The sequence below is a fragment of the Phocoena phocoena genome, chromosome 1, assembly GCF_963924675.1.
Source record: "Phocoena phocoena chromosome 1, mPhoPho1.1, whole genome shotgun sequence".
In the NCBI taxonomy this organism is placed as follows: Eukaryota; Metazoa; Chordata; class Mammalia; order Artiodactyla; family Phocoenidae; genus Phocoena; species Phocoena phocoena.
The window spans coordinates 51,599,764-51,616,455 of record NC_089219.1 but is presented as its reverse complement, the minus strand read 5'-3'; positions in this window follow the sequence as shown (position 1 = coordinate 51,616,455).

Genomic DNA, 16,692 nt, shown 5'->3' with positions numbered 1-16,692 from the left:
CCCTCAGCCGCAGCTCGCGCCCGTCTCTGGGGTTCGCGCTTTTAGCCGCGGCTCGCACCCGTCTCTGGAGTTCCTTTAAGCAGCGCTCTTAAACCCCTCTCCTCGCGCACCAGGAAACAAAGAGGGAAGAAAAAGTCTCTTGCCTCTTCCGCCGGTGCAGGCTTTTCCCCGAACTCCCTCCCGGCTAGTCGTGGCGCACCAACCCCTTCAGGCTATGCTCAAGCCGCCAACCCCAGTCCTCTCCCTGCGCTCCGTCCAAAACCGAAACCCGAGCCTCAGCTCGTAGCCCCGCCCGCCCCGGCGGGTGAGCAGACAAGCCTCTCGGGTTGGTGAGTGCCGGTCGGCACGGATCGTCTGTGTAGGAATCTCCCCGCTTTGCCCTTCACACCCGTCGCTTTGCACCACTCCGCGGTCCCGAAGCTCCCCCTCTGCCTCCCGCAGTCTCCGCCCGCGGAGGGGCTTCCTAGTGTGTGGAAACTTTTCCTACTTCACAGCTCCCTCCCACTGGTGCAGGTGCCGTCCTTATTCTTTTGTCTCTGTTTTTTCTTTTTTCTTTTGCCCTACCCAGGTACGTGGGGAGTTTCTTGCCTTTTGGGAGCTCTGAGGTCTTCTGCCAGCCTTCAGTAGGTGTTCTGTAGGAGTTGTTCCACGTGTAGATGTATTTCTGGTGTATCCGTGAGGAGGAAGGCGATCTCCACGTCTTACTCTTCCGCCATCTTCCCGCCGACTAATGTATCATTTAAAGCTTGTGTTTCCTTATTTATTTTCATTTTGGATGATCTGTCCATTGGTGAAAGTGGAGTGTTGAAGTCCCCCACTATGAGTGTGTTACTGTCGATCTCCCCTTTTATGGCTGTTAGTATTTGCCTTATGTATTGAGGTGCTCCTATGTTGGGTGCATAAATATTTACAATTGTTATATCTTCTTCTTGGATCGATCCCTTGATCATTATGTAGTGTCCTTCTTTGTCCCTTTTAATAGTCCTTATTTTAAAGTCTATTTTGTCTGACATGAGAATTGCTACTCCAGCTTTCTTTTGGTTTCCATTTGCATGGAATATCTTTTTCCATCCCCTTACTTTCAGTCTGTATGTGTCTCTAGGTCTGAAGTGGGTCTCTTGTAGACAGCATATATAAGGGTCTTGTTTTTGTATCCATTCAGCCAATCTGTGTCTTTTAGTGGGAGCATTTAGTCCATTTACATTTAAGGTAATTATCGATATGTATGTTCCTATTCCCATTTTCTTAATTGTTTTGGGTTTGTTATTTTAGGTCTTTTCCTTCCCTTCTGTTTCTTGCCTAGAGTAGTTCCTTTAGCATTTGTTGTAAAGCTGGTTTGGTGGTGCTGAACTCTCTCAGCTTTTGCTTGTCTGTAAAGGATTTAATTTCTCCATCAAATGTGAATGAGATCCTTGCTGGGTAGAGTAATCTTGGTTGCAGGTTTTTCTCCTTCATCACTTTAAATATGTCCTGCCACTCCCTTCTGGCTTGCAGAGTTTCTGCTGCAAGATCAGCTTTTAACCTTATGGGGATTCCCTTGTGTCTTATTTATTGTTTCTCCCTTGCTGCTTTTAATATGTTTTCTTTGTATTTAATTTTTGACAGTTTGATTAATATGTATCTTGGCTTGTTTCTCCTTGGATTTATCCTTATGGGACTCTCTGTGCTTCCTGGACATGATTAACTATTTCCTTTCCCAAACTAGGGAGGTTTTTAACTATAATCTCTTCAAATATTTTCTCAGTCCCTTTCTTTTTCTCTTCTTCTTCTGGAACCCCTATAATTCGAATGTTGGTGCGTTTAATGTTGTCCCAGAGGTCTCTGAGACTGTCTTCAGTTCTTTTCATTTTTTTTCTTTTTTCTGCTCTGCAGTAGTTATTTACACTATTTTATGTTCCACGTCACTTATCCCTTCTTCTGCCTCAGTTATTCTGCGATTGATCCCATCTAGAGTATTTTTAATTTCATTTATTGTGTTGTTCTTCATTGCTTGGTTCATCTTTAGTTCTTCTAGGTCCTTGTTAAATGTTTCTTGCATTTTGTCTATTCTATTTCCAAGATTTTGGATCATCTTTACTATCATTATTCTGAATTCTTTTTCAGGTAGACTGCCTATTTCCTCATTATTTGTTAGGTCTGGTGGGTTTTTATCTTGCTCCTTCATCTGCTGTGTGTTTTTCTGTCTTCTCATTTTGCTTATCTTACTCTGTTTGGGGTCTCCTTTTTGTAGGCTGCAGATTCGTAGTTCCCGTTGTTTTTGGTGTCTGCCCCCAGTGGCTGAATTTGGTTCAGTGGGTTGTGTAGGCTTCCTAGTGGAGGGGACTAGTGCCTGTTTTCTGGTGGACGAGGATGGATCTTGTCCTTCTGGTGGGCAGGTCCACGTGTGGTCGTGTGTTTTGGGGTGTCTGTGGACTTATTATGATTTTAGGCAGCCTCTCTGCTAATGGGTGGTGTTGTGTTCCTGTCTTGCTAGTTGTTTGGCATAGGGTGTCCGGCACTGTAACTTGCTGGTCGTTGAGTGAAGCTGGGTGCTGGTGTTGAGATGGAGATCTCTGGGAGATTTTCGCCGTTTGATATTATGTGGCGCTGGGAGGTCTCTTGTTGACCAGTGTCCTGAAGTTGGCTCTCCCATCTCAGAGGCACAGCACTGACTCCTGGCTGGAGCACCAAGAGCCTTTCATCCACATGGCTCAGAATAAAAGGGAGAAAAAGTAGAAAGATAAGAAGGAAGGAAAGAAGGAAGGAAGGAAAGAAGGAAAGAAAGGGAAGAAGGAAAGAAGGAAAGAAGGAAAGAAGGAAAGAAGGAAAGAAGGAAAGAAGGAAAGAAAGGAAAGAAGGAAAGAAAGGAAGGAAAGAAGAAAGGAAAGAAAGGAGGGAGGAAGGAAGGAAGGAGGGAAAGGAAGATAAAGTAAAATAAAATAAATTTATTAAAATAAAAAATTATTTAGGAAAAAATATTTTTTAAAAAGAAAAAACAACAACAACAAAAAAAAAACGGATGGATAGAACCCTAGGACAAATGGTGGAAGCAAAGCTATACAGACAAAATCTCACACAGATGCATGCACATATACACTCACAAAAAGGAAAAGGGGTAAAAATCATAAATCTTGCTCTCAAAGTCCACCTCCTCAATTTGGGATGATTCATTGTGTATTCATTTATTCCACAGATGCAGGGTACATCAAGTTGATTGTGGAGCTCTAATCCGCTGCTTCTGAGGCTACTGGGAGAGATTTCCCTTTCTCTTCTTTGTTCTCACAGCTCCCAGGGGCTTAGCTTTGGATTTGGCCCCACCTCTGCGTGTTGGTTGCTGGAGGGCGTCTGTTCTTCGCTCAGACAGGACGGGGTTAAAGGAGCAGGTGCTTCGGGGACTCTGGCTCACTCAGGCCAGAGGGAGGAAGGGGTACGGAGTGCGGGGCGAGCCTGTGGCGGCAGAGGCCGGCATGACTTTGCACCAGCCTGAGGCGTGCCGTGCGTTCTCCCGGGGGAGTTGTCTCTGGACCCCGGGACCCTGGCAGTGGCGGGCTGCACAGGCTCCCCGCAAGGGGGCTGTGGATAGTGACCTGTGCTCGCACACAGGCTCCTTGGTGGTGGCAGCAGCAGCCTTAATGTCTCATGCCCGTCTCTGGGGTCCACGCTTTTAGCCGCCACTCGCGCCCGTCTTTGGAGCTCCTTTAAGTAGCACTCTTAATCCCCTCTTCTCACGTACCAGGAAACAAAGAGGGAAGAAAAAGTCTCTTGCCTCTTCGGCAGGTCCAGACTTTTCCCAGACTCCCTCCCAGCTAGCCGTGGTGCACTAACCCCCTGCAGGCTGTGTTCACGCCGTCAACCCCAGTCCTCTCCCTGCGCTCCAACCGAAGCCCAAGCCTCAGGTCCCAGCCCCACCTGCCCCGTCGTGTGAGCAGACAAGCCTCTCGGGCTGGTGAGTGCTGGTCGGCAGTGATCGTCTGTGTGGGAATCTCTCCGCTTTGCCCTCCGCACCCTGTGTCTGCGCTCTCCTCCGCGGCTCTGAAGCTTCCCCCTCCGCCACCCGCAGTATCCGCCCGTGAAGGGGCTTCCTAGTGTGTGGAAACATTTCCTCCTTCACAGATCCCTCCCGCTGGTGCAGGTCCCATCCCTATCCTTTTGTCTCTGTTTATTCTTTTTCCTTTTGCCCTACCCAGGTACGTGGGGACTTTCTTGCCTTTTGGGAAGTCTGAGGTCTTCTGCCAGTGCTCAGTAGGTGTTCTACAGGAGTTGTTCCACATGTAGATGTATTTCTGGTGTATCTGTGGGGAGGAAAGTGATCTCCACATCTTACTCTTCCGTCATCTTCCCTACGACCTCTGGAATGTTTTTTTAATTGGGGTATACTTGTTTCACAATGTTGTGCTTATTTCTTATGTATAGTGAAGTGAATCTGCCATATGTATGTTGACCAACACTGTAGGGTTATATCAACTCTCAAACTCAATCTTAGTTCTTTGATGAAGACTCCGTCTTGTCAGCTAGGGCTGCTATAGCAAAATACCATAAAGTAGGTGGTTGATCTACAGCACTAATCCCATTCATGTGAGCTCTACCCTCATGATTTAATTACTTTCTGAAGGCCCCACCTCCAAATACCATCCCGCTGGGATTAGGGTTTCAGCATATGAATTCTGGGGGAGCACAAACATTAAGTCCATAGCATTCTCGCCCTGTAGGGCCTTTGAGATATCACCTGGATGAACCAGATTCTGCCCACTGCCTAAGAGTGTGCATGGGGAAGTAACAGGAGGAAGAATACCAGGTTAAAATAATCATGGTTTTCTGGTTTAACAGGAAACCATCACTGGGTCCACTGAAAGGAGCCTGACAAGTGTCTAAACACAGAGGGAGAAAGCAAGGAATTCTGAAGCCTGGGCGATCACTTGCTTTATGCAGGAAAAACAGCATTCAGGAGGGACTCTGGGAATTCTCAAGTCTCATTAGGTGTCAGTATGATTTTTCTGGGCCAAATCTTGTGTGTTTGAAATACTTTATCAGCGGAGAGAAAAAGGAAAAAGCAAAAGCAAAAAAAAAAAAAAAAAGAAAAATAAAAGAAAAAGCCTGATAATGGAGAGGTGATGGATGAAAGAGAGGAAGCTAACTCAGGGGGCTTCCACTTGATACCAGGTACACCGGCTCTGTGCCCATTCTTTCTGGTTAAGCAGACCTTCTCTGGTGCTATGAACTGAATTGTGTCCTCCCAATATTTGTGTGTTGAAGCCCTAACCCCCAATGTGACAATTACTGGCGATAGTATCTTTAGGAGACAATTAAGGTTAAATGAAGGTGGGGCCCTAGTCTGACAGGACTGTGGCTTTATAAGAAGAGGAAGAGAGATGTCTCTCTCTCCACCATGTGAGAGCAGAGAGGGAAGGCAGCCATTTGCATGCCAGGAAGAGAGCCTCACCAGAACCCAACCATGTTGGCACCCTGACCTCAAGCTTCTAGCTTCAAGACCTGTGAGAAAAGTTTCTGTTGTTGAAGCCACCTAGTCTATGGTATTTTGTTATAACAGCCTGAAATAATACACCTGGAATTTTCTATAGGACTCCTTTTTAGGACCCAGCCCAGCCTACTGGGTCTGTGGGAAAACCATGGAGCACAGGGCATGCTAGGAGAACAAAGCTCCAGGGTGATGGACTCAGAGAGGCCATGGTTCAGTGCTAAATTTCATGAAAAATAATAGCCATCAGTTATTGAGCACCAAATTCTAAGTGATTGACCTAAGATTTGCATTTAGATCTCGTCAGAACCCTGGGAGACAGTGTAACAACTTACATGGCAGGGAAAATGAAACTGAAGTTCCAAGGAGAGGTGTGACTCCTCAAGGTCCTGTATCTAGAAACCAGGTTCTGTCTGAAACATTGGATTCTATTAAGAACAGTTCTCTTGGCTTACTGTCCTCAGCTTTAAGGGTAAAGACAGTTCAACCTGTATCATATAGTGAAATTAATAAGATGTGCCCCCTGCTCTTGAGGCATTTTTAATCATGTGTTTGTGTGTTGGGGGGACAATTGTGACTTAAAGGTGTGGAAGAGGATAAATGGTCAACCATGCAGAGTATAAGAAGTATCATTTCTTCTTATCATGATGTCCATGACAGTACCCTGCACTTCTGCAGGTCACCTTGTAGAAACCACCAGTGCCACAACAAGGAAGACCTTCCTTGTTTGCCAGAAATTCTTCAAATTAAGACTCCATGTCTGGTTTTGGTTTTCTTGAATTCTGATTTCCAGTTCTGATTTTTCCTAAAATATGCCTCATTGTGATCTCCATTATCAACAGCTTCCTAATACTTGTCTATCATGCTTTCTCCCCATTTTGTCTGTTATGAATAATTCTGCTATGAACTGCTTTTCATGTACAAGTTTTGGGTGGATATATGTTTTCATTTCTCTTGCATAGATGCCAAGCAAAGGAATTGCTGGGTCATATGGTAAATCTATGTTTAACACTTAAAGAAACTGCCAAACCAGTTTTCAAAGTGGCTGCATCTTTTAACATTCCAACTTCCAGTTTCCCCACGTTCACATTAACATTTGTTTTTGTTGATTTCTGATTATAGCCATTCTAGTGAGCATGAAATGATATGTCATTATGGTTTTAATTTGTATTTCCCTAATGCCTAATGATGTCAGGCATTTTTTCATGAGCTAATTGGGCATTCATGTATCTTCTTAGGCGAAATGCCTGTTCAAATATTTTTGTGCATTTTTAAAATTGGTTTATTCATTTTCTTATTTTTGAAGTGTAAGAGTTCTTTTATTCTGGGTACCAGTCTCTCATCAGATGTATGATTTACAAATATTTTTTCCTAATCTGTGACTTGTCTTTCACTTTCTTGGTGTCTTTTGAAGTACAAAATTTTAAATTTTGATAAAGTCCAATTTATTATTTTTATCATTGATCCCTTGAGGGCATTTTTTTCTAAAGAGGAAGGATTTGGGTCTCATTTCATATTTATTTCCAATAAAAATTCTAGAAAATTTAAAATAAATCATTTTGAAGAATTTGGGCTACTGGAAAATTTTCTATGGTAGGCTGACAATGAGTACATTTAAATAAATTCTAATATACAGAAGTTCAAAGTTCATCTACAGATTATAATTATGTTGCATAAGTGTCCTTCTTTATTGGCATAATTAAAGAAGCTTTTTTTTTTCAGGATTGTTTTAGAGTTTCTAAACCATCCCCCACACATGGCCCCTGTATTACCCTCCCTTCTTGGTACTCTTAGCTCATGGGCTCATGAGAATATTCCATATATCTACTTGTCAATTGCGCTGCAATTGGACAGATATAACTGCTTTGATCACAGTTTGATCCCATTGTCAAAACCCCATTGCTGGGCTTGCTTTGCTGGCTGCCAAAGCTTTCTGTTCTATGTTTTGTGATTGAATGTAGAGGGTGGAACAGTTTTGTCTCTGATACTGCTGAGTTCTTATTTTTCTTCTGAAGAGCAACTTAACAGTTTGGGAGTGAAACCATGATTATGACATTTTGTTTTATTGACTTGTTTATTGGTAAATCAAGAGTACATTTTATGGAATTTAAAAGCTAAACGAATACAATAATTGAACATCAAATTGCTGTAGTCTCAATGATAAATTTTAAAGTTCTTTTCTCTGCTCTGAGAACATTTTAAGGTTGTACCGGGAGATATTTTTGGATTCCACAGACCCAAATAATATGTGAGCCAGGCCATGGGGCACATCTTATTTCAACATTGAATCCTGAGAACCTAGCATAGTACCAAACATATGCTTGTACTTAAACAGAAAACAATTTTTCTTTCCAAATCTATCCTTTTGTTTTCCTTCTCTTTGCGTTTTTATTTCTCAATTCAAAATTCTCCAAAAATTTCTGAGCTTGTCAGGTTTTACATGGGAAAATACAGCTATTGCTAGATATTGTTAGTGATCAGATGGTCACCTTCCTCCCACAAGGTGACATGCATGTTCCTGGGATACTAAAAAAGTCTTAAGGTCCCTTTCTGGTTATGATGTTGCAACCACATGGTCAGGAGCTAAATATTAATTCTTATTTTGGAGGTGCCTCTAAGGTTGGATGCCAGACAGCTAGGCTGACTGGACATTTAAAATGTATTCAAATATGAATATTACAAGAGGTCCTTTTATTTGTTTAATCATTCAAGAGAGAAATATGGAACATCTATCATGTGCCAGTCCCTGTGATGGGAACTGGGATAAAAAGATGAAGACAGTCTCTGTCCTCAAGAAGCTTACAATACAATTGGACAGGGGAAACGCAACAGACTCGGACATGTTGTGCTGAAGGCTATGTTGGAGGAATGAATAATGTGCTCTGGGAAGCAGAGAAGGGAGTAAAAAATGTTGCCCGGGGGTGGGGGAAGTGTGTTTGTTTTGTTGTTGTGTATAATCTTTCATCACTGGAAGCCCCGAGGACAATTTTTACACATACCCATTTGGCAAGATAATATTTGTAAAATATTTTACTGTCCTCAGATAATAAGGGAAATGATTCATATGGCATAGCAGGACATGAAGCATCAGTCTAACACTGGATTAATACTTTCAAAGTATTTACAGTCATCACTGTGAAATGACTTAGATTCTAATTACTTTGTGACAATGGATGCAAATTGAAACTTGCTAAACAACAGTTTCATCTGACCAAGAATATCTTCTCCCTAATTTGCCAGTGTTAAGAAAATCTTTTCTTTTCTCCCTTTCCTTGTGCCTCCCCGCTTCCTCGTCCTTTCTCCTCACCTTCAAGTATTTTTTTTGAACATTTACCATGTGTTTCTGAGCATACAATGATGGCTTAAACAGTCTAGCAGGGGAAACAAAAAAATAAACAAATCAACTCTATTCACTAGGACACATGCTGTAATAGAAGAGTGCACAGTATGCTGGGGATGCTTCAAGACACAGTAATTCTATCTGCCTCAGGGGAATCCAGCAAGGCTTCTGAGAGGAGGTGATATTTGAACAGGGTCGTGACAGGCACACATTGTCTGTTTCATACATAAGGTCTTCCTTATGACCTAATTAGGGTCTGGACAATTGTAGCGTTCTAGGCAATTATGAGTTGTGTCTTCATTAAAATAATGTATGAATTATAAATTAAAATTCTGGAAAAAGAGTGTATTTAAATATATTTAATATAAAAACTATTTCATGAATGTTCTTTTGAAGCATTTTTTTAATGAAAGCTGGGTTGGCTGAGCCTTGTTGAAAATAAATTTGATGAAACTGGGATTAATATTCTTTGAGCTTGATGTTCTTTGAAGTATAAAAGGACACTAAATGTTTTTGAAATGTAATTCTAATAGAAGGATAGTTTCCAGAGCAATCACATAAGGTCATGCAATCTGCTCAGGTTCACCTCCAAGCCTCTAAGGGTTGCTATTCAGAAATAAAAAATGTAATATGAATTTTCTCCTGTGAGTTGGGCAGTGTGATAGTCTTGATAATTTCTAAGATGATCTCTTGTTTGTCTCCTCTCTGTCTTTTGCATATGTATGTATGTATATACACACATCTACACCTGCATATATATATGCATATGTATATACACAAACATGTGTTTATACATTTTAAAATATTTTCTATATTTACATAAATATATATAAATATAGAAAAGTATACATATATTAAGCGTATAACTCATTCAGTTATCACAACTGAAGGCACCCATGTAATAAACATGCAGGCAATAAATAGGTTACCAAAACATTACCATAAAGTTCCCTTATGCCATTTCTAGTTGTTACTCCCATAAAATTAACAACTATCCTGATTTTTAACAGCATTGATTAGATTTGCCTGTGTGTGTGTGTGTGAGCTTTAATTAGTCCTACATCTTTGATGTATTTTTTAATGTTTGCTTTAAAGTTCGATATGTGTATCTTTATTTCAGTCTATGTTTTAATATTATACCATTCCGTTATAGTACTAAAACTTTATGACAGTATACTTCCAGTTTTTCCTTCTGTCCTTTAGAATTTTTATGTGTACACATGTTTTAAACTTCCAAATACATAATTATCATTTTTCTTTAAACAATTATCTTTTTTCATCTATTCCTCAATTAAATATTTTATTATTATTAATTATCTTTTGAAGAAAATAAAAAATAAGAAAACAAATATCTTTGGGATTTATTTCATATTTACCCTTTCTAGCTGTCTTTGTACAGATTCAAATTTTCCCTTTGTATCATTTTCCTTCAGCTTGAAGACTCTCCTTTAATATTTTTTGTGTTGGATTGATAGTTATGCTGGTGATGAATCCTTTCAGCTTTTGATTTTCTAAAACTGTACAGGCCTACTTTGTTTTATTGTGCTTCGCTTTATTGTGCTTCCTAAATATTGTATTTTATGCATTGAAATATTGTGGGAACCCTGTGTTGAGGAAGGCTATCAGCACCATTTTTCTGACAGCATGTGCTGACTTCATATCTCTGTGTCACATTTGGGTAGTTCTCACAATATTTCAAGCTTTTTCATTATTATATTTGTTATGGTGGTCTTTGATGTTACTAATACAACTTGCCAAAGACTCAGATGATGGTTAGAAATTTTTAGGAAAAAAGTATTTTTATATTAAGGTATGTACATTGTTTTTTAAAAATTTTTTAACAGCTTTATTGGAGTATAATTGCTTTACAATGGTGTGTTAGTTTCTGCTTTATAACAAAGTGACTCAGCTATACATATACATATATCCCCATATCTCCTCCCTCTTGCATCTCCCTCCTTTCCACCCTCCCTATCCCACCCCTCTAGGTGGTCACAAAGCACGAGCTGATCTCCCTGTGCTAAGTGGCTGCTTCCCACTAGCTATCTATTTTACGTTTGGTAGTGTATATAGGTCCATGCCACTCTCTCACTTTGTCCCAGCTCACCCTTCCCCCTCCCCGTGTCCGCAAGTCCATTCTCTAGTAGGTCTGCGTCTTTATTCCCATCATGCTCCTAGGTTCTTCATGACCATGTTTTCTTGTTTATTTTTTGTCTTTTTTTTAGGTTCCATATATATGTGTTAGCATATGGTATTCGTTTTTCTCTGTCTGACTTACTTCACTCTGTATGACAGACTCTAGGTCCATCCACCTCATAATTCAAAAAGAATCATGTACCACAATGTTCATTGCAGCTCTATTTACAATAGCCAGGACGTGGAAGCAACCTAAGTGTCCATCGACAGATGAATGCATTGTTTTTTAATTAAAAAAAAATTATTGAAGTATAGTTGATTTACAATGTTAGTTTCAGGTGTACAACATAGTGATTAACATTTTTATAGGTTATACTCTTTTTAAAGTTATTAAAAATAATGGCTATATTTCCCTGTTACATACAGTATATCCTTGGTGTGTGTTTATTTTATACATAGTAGTTTGTGTCTCTTAGTCTCATACCCTTATCTTGCCCCTCCTAACTTCACTCTCTCCACTTGTTCTCTGTATCTCTGAGTCTGTTTCTGTTACATACATTTGTTTTATTTTACGGATTCCACATATAAGTGGTAACATAATTATTTGTCTTTCTCTCTCTGACTTATGTCACGAAACATAATACTCTCTAGGACCAGAATTTCATTCTTTTTCATGGTTAAGAAATATTCTATTATATATCTCTCTATATGTCTATATCTTCTTTATCTATTTTTCTGTGGATGGACACTTAGGTTGCTTCCATATTTTGACTTTTGTAAATAATACTGCTATGAACATTAAGGTGCATGTATCTTTTCAAATTAGTATTTTTGTGTTTTTTGGATATATACCCAGTAGTGGAATTTCTGGATCATATGGTAGTTTGATATATTTTTTTTGAGGAACCTCCATACTGTTTTCCATAGTGGCTGCATCAATTTACAATCCTACCAACAGTGTATGAGGCTTCCCTTTTCTCCACATCCTCATTAACATTTGTTACTTGTAGACTTTTTGATGATAGCCATTCTGTCAGGTGTGAGGTGATAGCTCACTGCATTTTGATGTGTATTTCTCTGACGATTTGTAATTCTGATAATTTTTTTCATGTGCTTGTTGGCCATCTGTATATGTTCTATGGAAAAATGTCTATTCGGGCCTTCTTCCCATATTTTAATTGGGTTGTTCAGTTTTTTAATATTGAGTTGTATAAGCTGTTTATATATTTTGGATATTAACCACTTCTTGATCACATCACTGGCAAATATTTTCTCCCATTCAGTAAGTTGTCTTTTCATTTTGTAAATGATATATGTTGCTGCGCAAAAGCTTTTAAGTTTAATTAGGTCCAATTGTTTATTTTTATTTATATTTCCCCTGTCTGAAAAGACAGATAAAAAAAAATGCTGCGGTTTACGTCAAAGCGTGGTCTGCCTATGACAATCTCTAGGTCCATCCATGTTGCTGTAAATGGCATTACTTTGTTCATTTTTATGGCTGAGTGATATTCCATTGTATATATGTACCACATCTTTTTTGTCTATGCCTCTGTCGATGGACATTTAGGTTGCTTCCATGTCCTTACTATTGTGAATAATGCTGCAATGAACATTGGGGTGTATGTATATTTTCGACTTATGGTTTTCTCCAGATATAAATCAATATACAATATTGATTCCCAGGAGAGGGATTGCTGGATCATATGGTAGCTCTATTTTTAGTTTCTTAAGAAACATCCCTATTATTCTCCATAGAGGCTGTACACATTTGCATTCCCACCAAGAGTGTAGGAGGGTTCCCTTTTCTCCACACCCTCTCTAGCACTTATTGTTCGTAAACATTTTGGTGATGGCCATTCTGACCAGTGTGAAGTGATACCTGATTGCAGTTTTGATTTGCATTTCTCTAATAATTAGTGATGGTAAGCATCTTTTCATGTGTTGTTTAACCATCTGTATGTCTTCATTGGAGAAATGCCTATTTAGATCTTCCACCCATTTGTTGATTGAGTTGTTTGTTTTTTGATATTGAGCTCCAAAAGCTGTTTGTGTATTTTGTGTTTGTGTATTGTGACAAGGGAGATTAATCCCTTGTCAACTGCTTCATTTTCAAATATTGTCTCCCATCTGAGGGTTTTCTTTTCATTTTGTTTACAGTTTCCTTTGCTGTGCAAAAGTTTCTAAGTTTCATTAGGTCACATTTGTTTCTTTTTCTTTTCATTATTCTAGGAGATGAATCCAAAAAAATCTAGCTGTGATTTATATCAGAGAGTGTTCTCCCTATATTTTCCTCTATAAATTTTATAGTATCTGGCCTTACATTTAGGTCTTTAGTACAATTTGAGTTTATTTTTATGTATGGTGTTAGGGTGTGTTCTAATTTCACTCTTTGACTTGTAGCTGTCCAGTTTTCCCAGCACCACTTATTAAGAGGCTGTCTTTTCTCCATTGTATATTCTTGCCTCCTTTGCCATAGATTAAGTAACAATTAATGTGTGGGTTTATCACTGGACTTTCTATCCTGTTCCATTAATCTATATTTCTGCTTTGGGGCTACTAACATACTGTATGGATGACTGTAGCTTTGTAGTATAGTCTGAAGTCAGGGAGACTGATACCTCCATCTCCGTTTTTCTTTATCAGGATTGCTTTTGTTATTCGTCAGCTTTTGTGTTTGCATAGAAATTTTAAATATATATATATATATATATATATATATATATATATATATATATTTTTTTTTTTTTTTTTTTTTTTTTTGTGGTATGCGGGCCTCTCACTGTTGTGGCCTCTCCCATTGTGGAGCACAGGCTCCGGACACACAGGCTCAGCGGCCATGGCTCACGGGCCCAGCTGCTCCACGGCATGTGGGATCTTCCTGGACCGGGGCATGGACCTGCATTAACTGCATCGGCAGGTGGACTCTCAACAACTGCGCCACCGGGGAAGCCCAAAATTTTAAATTTTTTGTTCTAATTTTGTGAAAAATGCCATTGGTAGTTTGATACGGATCACATTGAATCTGTAGATTGCTTTGGGTAGTATAGTCATTTTCATAATATTGATTCTTCCTATCCAAAAACATGGTTTATCTCTCCATCTGTTTGTGTCATCTTTTATTTCTTTAATCTGTGCTTCATAGTTTTCTGAATACAGATCTTTTGCCTCCTTATGTAGGTTTATTCCTAGGTATTTTATTCTTTTTGATACAATTGTGAATGGGATTGTTTAATCTCTCTTTCTGATCTTTCATTGTTAGTGTATAGGAATGCAAAAGATTTCTGTGCATTAGTATTGTGTCCTGCAACTTTACCAAATTCATTGAAGAGCTCTAGTGGTTTTCTGGTAGCATCTTTAGGATTTTCTATGTATAGTATCGTGCTATCTGCAAACAGTGACAGTTTTCCTTCTTCTTTTCCAATTTGGATTCCTTTTATTTCTTTTTCTTCTCTGATAGCTGTGGCTAGGACTTCCAAAATTATGCTGAATAAACATGGTGAGAGTGGACATCCTTGTCTTCTTCCTGATCTTAGAGGAAATGCTTTCAACTTTTCACCATTGAGTATGATGTTAGCTGTAGCTTTGTCATATATGACCATTATTATGTTGAAGTAGTTTCCCTCAAAGCCCACTTTCTGGAGATTTTTTGTTTATCATAAATGGGTGTTGAAATTTTCAGAAGTTTTCTTTCTCTTCTATCGAGATGATCATATACTTTTCTTCAATTTGTTAATGTAGTGTATCACATTGACTGATTTGCATATATTGAAGAATCCTTGCATCCCTGGGATAAATTCCACCTGACCAGGGTGTATGATTCTTTTAATATGTTGCTGGATTTGGTTTGTAGTATTTTGTTGAGGACTTTTTTTCTATGTTCATCAGTGATATTGGCCTATAATTTTCTTTTTCTGTGTGATATATTTGTCTGGTTTTGGTATCAGGGTGATAGTGGCCTCATAGAATGAGCTTGGGAGTGTTCCTTCCTCTGCAATTTTTTGGAAGAGTTTCAGAAGGGTAGTGTTAACTCTTCTCTAAATGTTTGATAGAATTCACCTGTGAAGCCATCTGGTCCTGGACTTTTGTTTGTTGGAAGATTTTTAACCACAGTTTCAATTTCAGTACTTGTGATTAGTCTGTTCATATTTTCTATATCTTCCTGGTTCAGTCTTGGAAGGTTGTGCCTTTCTAAGAATTTGTCCATTTTTCCAGGTTGTCCATTTTATTGGTGTATTGTTGCTTGTAGTAGTCTCTTAACATTTGTATTTCTTTTTTTTTTTTTTTTTTTTTTGCGGTACGCGGGCCTCTCACTGTTGTGGCCTCTCCTGCTGCGGAGCACAGGCTCCGGACGCGCAGGCCCAGCGGCCATGGCTCACGGGCCCAGCCGCTCCGCGGCACGTGGGATCCTCCCGGACCAGGGCATGAACCCGTGTCCCCTGCATCGGCAGGCGGACTCTCAACCACTGCGCCACCAGGGAAGCCCCAACATTTGTATTTCTGTGTTGTCCACTGTAACTTCTTTTCCTTTTTCATTTCTAATTTTATTGATTTGAGACCTCTCCCTTTTTTTCTTGATGAGTGGCTAAAGGTTTATCAATTTTGTTTATATTCTCAAAGAACCAGCTTTTAGTTCTATTCATCTTTGCTATTGTTTTCTTCATCTCTATTTCATTTACTTCAGTTCTGACCTTTATGATTTCTTTCCTTCTACTTACTTTGGGTTTTGATTGTTCTTCTTTCTCTAGTTGCTTTAGGTGTAAGGTTAGGTTGTTTATTTGAGATTTTTCTTGTTTCTTGAGGTAAGGTTATATTGCTATAAACTTACCTCTTAGAACTACTTTTGCTGCAACTCATAGGTTATGGATCATAGTGTTTTTGTTGCAATTTGTCTCTAGGTATTTTTTGATTTGCTCCTTGATTTCTTCAGAGATCCGTTGGTTATTTGGTAATGCATTATTTAGCCTCCATGTGTTTTTGTTTTTTACATTTTCTTCCCTATGATTGATTTCTAATCTCATAACGTGGTTGAATAAGATGCTTGACATGATTTCAATTTTCTTAAATTTACCAAGGCTTGGTTTGTGACCCAAGATGTGTCCTGTCCTGGAGAATGTTCCATGTGCCCTTGAGAAGAAAGTGTATTCTGCTGTTTTCGGATGGAATGTCCTATAAATGTCAATAAAGTCTATCTGGTCTAATGTGTCATTTAAGGCTTGTGTTTCTCATTAGTATTCTCTCTGTATGATCTCTCCAATAGTGTAAGTGGGGTGTTAAAATTCCCCATTATTACAGTGTTACTGCTGATTTCCCCTTTTATGGCTATTAGCATTTGCCTTATATATTGAGGTGCTCCTATGTTGGGTTCATATATATTTACAATTGTTATATCTCATTCTTGGATTGATCCCTTGATGATTATGTAGTGTCCTTCCTTGTCTCTTGTAACAGTCTTTAATTTATTTTTATTTTTTAACATCTTTATTAGAGCACAATTGCTTTACGATGGTGTGTTCGTTTCTGCTTTATAAGAAAGTGAATGAGCTACACATATATATATGTCCCCATATCTCTTCCCTCATGCATCTCCCTCCCTCCAAACCTTATCCCACCCCTCTAGGGGGTCACAGAGCATCAAGGTGATCTTGCTGTGCTATGTGGCTGCTTTGCACTACCCATCTATTTTACATTTGCTAGTGTATATATGTCCATGCCACTCTCTCACTTTCTCCCAGCTTACCCTTCCCCCTCCCCATATCCTAAA